Genomic DNA, 5,265 nt, shown 5'->3' on the forward strand with positions numbered 1-5,265 from the left:
AAAAACACACCATGTACTGGCCAAATATCTTCAAAGCCGCCAGAAGCCCCTAAGTCTTTTAGATCATTTCTGTAAAAAATCTTATGCCACTTGTATTTGGTGTTATTGTTTAGATATTTTTCTCTCCCACATAATTTGTTTGTTGTATAAAAATCATTTATCTAGAGATGCCTTTTCTTATGTGACTATTATTTTTGGTTAGTAGGAGATAGATTTTTGCCTTGATATTATTTTACCAATATAACTGAAAATAATTATTGTAACGACATTTAAATTTTATATTATTATAGTTCTTTAATTTTATGAATTATTTCTTTTAGATTGCCATCTCAACAGGTTCAAGATGAGTATACAGTGATGCTTCTTACATGGGTTCTCCCCCCCACCCCCCTTACCCCCGCCCCCCAACTGTAAAACTTAGAAGGAAAATGTACAGGTTGTGCTTGAATATAATAGTTAAAGAAATCTTTCATGCTGGATATAGAGAAGTATCATAACTTTTTAACTTTACTGACCCATGAATGCAGTTTATCCAGGTATATAAGGTCGGGAATCATTGTTAACTAATAATTGAAAATAAAATAAGATTCCTTTTTTGTCTTCCATTTTTCTTTTAACTCTTCTAATGAAGTTCATGAGATAATTTTATTTCAGTTACATTTGTACACTTGGTGAGAAGACCATGGTGATGTCGCGGGAAGTGCTTCTTGGTGTTGGTGTTCCATGGTGCAAGTGACTATTCATATTCTATAATATCATGTCATTTGTCCCCCACAATTGTGTGTTGCTGGATTGTTATGTTAAACCCATTCATTAGTTCATTGGTAGGGTGAGCTATTGGAGAATTTATTGTCACTTCCCAAAAGCTTATCACTCGAGGTTCAGTCCTGGTAAGTCACTTTTACTGGCTTAATTCCTGTCAATATTTATGTTGATCTATCTCTATAAGTTATTTAATATCAATATCTGACAATTAAAGTGCTTATTTTGTTTATTCGATCTATTGTTTTAGGATTTTATTTTGGAGATGCTGCTAATATTGCTACTCTTGAATGGTTGAGTTTTGCCAAACAAGCTTCAATACGTAGTGCACTATTAATTGTCCTCCAATGGTGTCTCACTTCTAGTTATGATAGATTAGCAATCATGTTATGTTCTAAGTTTGTTTTCTTTTCTTCTTATATGTGAACCTCTTCTTGTATCACATAGAAAATGATCTCCTTTTGAGTTGAGTTTCTTAAGAAGGTTCCACATGTAAATTATGGATAAAACTTAGATTGTTAGATCATTTTGGCAACAACCCTTATGTCACTCATTTTTGCTTTTATTTTTAGATGCTTTTCTCTCCCATATTATTTGTATGTTGTATGTGCTTTGAGGTAGATACACATCATATTTATATGCTAATGGACAATTTGGGCCATTTTATTGTAGTGGAGGCAGCTTTTCTTTTGATGATCATCATCGATCTCCCTCGTTCTCTTTTAACCCTACATGTCAATTTATTTTGGAATCTACATAGAGGACGTCTCTAAGGAACAAGAATAATGTGAGGTTTATAAGGTGACTCTTGTGCAATACGATAATTTTAATGATTCAAAGGCCCTCATGGTATGTTCTCTTGTTTTCATCTTCCTACGACTTTGAATTATAAAAGTATGCTCCATGACTTCTGGCTTTATGTGTTCTCTTTATCCATTTATGCTATCTCTTCGGATAGATGAAGTGCCAGAGCCCATATATGTAGCATGTAATTTTATTTTGTGCGACTCAAGTGTATAAACTTGGCCGTGGAATATACTAATTACATTGCAGCATATAATAGGATCATTCTCATGTGATAGTATGTTTGCTCTTTGAACTCTAGGTTTTTGTCAACAAGTGAATGACTTTGGATAAGCTAAGGTAATCTTTATCAATAGTAATCGATACCATGAGTTTGACTGATAAGAGTATGCTCCATGACTTGTTGCGTCACTTGTTCTCTTTATGTGCATGTTTCCATGCTTTAAAATATTACAACATTGAAAATATTTGTTGCTTTTATACACCAAAAGCATAATCTATTGCATATCCTTTAATTTATAAAAGTGTGTACATGATACAGAAAAAGATGTGAAAAATGATAGAGATTGATTTGTCTGATTGGATGTAAGAAATATTAGAGAATGGATTTGGGTTTACCCGAGGCCATCATAAGCTTAATTTGAAATAGAACTAGAAATCTATATCTATATCTATCTACATTTACTTCTATGTAAAAATTATGAAGAGTTCAAATAATTTCTTACCGTTTTTAATTTGACTAAACTAAACTTTTAATAGTTATATTACGTAGTCCTTGTGAGTTGAGTTACTTAAGAAGGTTCCACATTTAGTAAATTATGGAAAAAAACACACCATGTACTGGCCAAATATCTTCAAAGCCGCCAGAAGCCCCTAAGTCTTTTAGATCATTTCTGTAAAAAATCTTATGCCACTTGTATTTGGTGTTATTGTTTAGATATTTTTCTCTCCCACATAATTTGTTTGTTGTATAAAAATCATTTATCTAGAGATGCCTTTTCTTATGTGACTATTATTTTTGGTTAGTAGGAGATAGATTTTTGCCTTGATATTATTTTACCAATATAACTGAAAATAATTATTGTAACGACATTTAAATTTTATATTATTATAGTTCTTTAATTTTATGAATTATTTCTTTTAGATTGCCATCTCAACAGGTTCAAGATGAGTATACAGTGATGCTTCTTACATGGGTTCTCCCCCCCACCCCCCTTACCCCCACCCCCCAACTGTAAAACTTAGAAGGAAAATGTACAGGTTGTGCTTGAATATAACAGTTAAAGAAATCTTTCATGCTGGATATAGAGAAGTATCATAACTTTTTAACTTTACTGACCCATGAATGCAGTTTATCCAGGTATATAAGGTCGGGAATCATTGTTAACTAATAATTGAAAATAAAATAAGATTCCTTTTTTGTCTTCCATTTTTCTTTTAACTCTTCTAATGAAGTTCATGAGATAATTTTATTTCAGTTACATTTGTACACTTGGTGAGAAGACCATGGTGATGTCGCGGGAAGTGCTTCTTGGTGTTGGTGTTCCATGGTGCAAGTGACTATTCATATTCTATAATATCATGTCATTTGTCCCCCACAATTGTGTGTTGCTGGATTGTTATGTTAAACCCATTCATTAGTTCATTGGTAGGGTGAGCTATTGGAGAATTTATTGTCACTTCCCAAAAGCTTATCACTCGAGGTTCAGTCCTGGTAAGTCACTTTTACTGGCTTAATTCCTGTCAATATTTATGTTGATCTATCTCTATAAGTTATTTAATATCAATATCTGACAATTAAAGTGCTTATTTTGTTTATTCGATCTATTGTTTTAGGATTTTATTTTGGAGATGCTGCTGATATTGCTACTCTTGAATGGTTGAGTTTTGCCAAACAAGCTTCAATACGTAGTGCACTATTAATTGTCCTCCAATGGTTTCTCACTTCTAGTTATGATAGATTAGCAATCATGTTATGTTCTAAGTTTGTTTTCTTTTCTTCTTATATGTGAACCTCTTCTTGTATCACATAGAAAATGATCTCCTTTTGAGTTGAGTTTCTTAAGAAGGTTCCACATGTAAATTATGGATAAAACTTAGATTGTTAGATCATTTTGGCAACAACCCTTATGTCACTCATTTTTGCTTTTATTTTTAGATGCTTTTCTCTCCCATATTATTTGTATGTTGTATGTGCTTTGAGGTAGATACACATCATATTTATATGCTAATGGACAATTTGGGCCATTTTATTGTAGTGGAGGCAGCTTTTCTTTTGATGATCATCATCGATCTCCCTCGTTCTCTTTTAACCCTACATGTCAATTTATTTTGGAATCTACATAGAGGACGTCTCTAAGGAACAAGAATAATGTGAGGTTTATAAGGTGACTCTTGTGCAATACGATAATTTTAATGATTCAAAGGCCCTCATGGTATGTTCTCTTGTTTTCATCTTCCTACGACTTTGAATTATAAAAGTATGCTCCATGACTTCTTGCTTTATGTGTTCTCTTTATCCATTTATGCTATCTCTTCGGATAGATGAAGTGCCAGAGCCCATATATGTAGCATGTAATTTTATTTTGTGCGACTCAAGTGTATAAACTTGGCCGTGGAATATACTAATTACATTGCAGCATATAATAGGATCATTCTCATGTGATAGTATGTTTGCTCTTTGAACTCTAGGTTTTTGTCAACAAGTGAATGACTTTGGATAAGCTAAGGTAATCTTTATCAATAGTAATCGATACCATGAGTTTGACTGATAAGAGTATGCTCCATGACTTGTTGCTTCACTTGTTCTCTTTATGTGCATGTTTCCATGCTTTAAAATATTACAACATTGAAAATATTTGTTGCTTTTATACACCAAAAGCATAATCTATTGCATATCCTTTAATTTATAAAAGTGTGTACATGATACAGAAAAAGATGTGAAAAATGATAGAGATTGATTTGTCTGATTGGATGTAAGAAATATTAGAGAATGGATTTGGGTTTACCCGAGGCCATCATAAGCTTAATTTGAAATAGAACTAGAAATCTATATCTATATCTATCTACATTTACTTCTATGTAAAAATTATGAAGAGTTCAAATAATTTCTTACCGTTTTTAATTTGACTAAACTAAACTTTTAATAGTTATATTACGTAGTCCTTGTGAGTTGAGTTACTTAAGAAGGTTCCACATTTAGTAAATTATGGAAAAAAACACACCATGTACTGGCCAAATATCTTCAAAGCCGCCAGAAGCCCCTAAGTCTTTTAGATCATTTCTGTAAAAAATCTTATGCCACTTGTATTTGGTGTTATTGTTTAGATATTTTTCTCTCCCACATAATTTGTTTGTTGTATAAAAATCATTTATCTAGAGATGCCTTTTCTTATGTGACTATTATTTTTGGTTAGTAGGAGATAGATTTTTGCCTTGATATTATTTTACCAATATAACTGAAAATAATTATTGTAACGACATTTAAATTTTATATTATTATAGTTCTTTAATTTTATGAATTATTTCTTTTAGATTGCCATCTCAACAGGTTCAAGATGAGTATACAGTGATGCTTCTTACATGGGTTCTCCCCCCCACCCCCCTTACCCCCACCCCCCAACTGTAAAACTTAGAAGGAAAATGTACAGGTTGTGCTTGAATATAACAGTTAAAGAAATCTTTCATGCTGGATATAGA

This window comes from Sesamum indicum, linkage group LG6 (genome assembly GCF_026168435.1).
Source record: "Sesamum indicum cultivar Baizhima isolate 11 linkage group LG6, ASM2616843v1, whole genome shotgun sequence".
Taxonomy (NCBI): Eukaryota; Viridiplantae; Streptophyta; class Magnoliopsida; order Lamiales; family Pedaliaceae; genus Sesamum; species Sesamum indicum.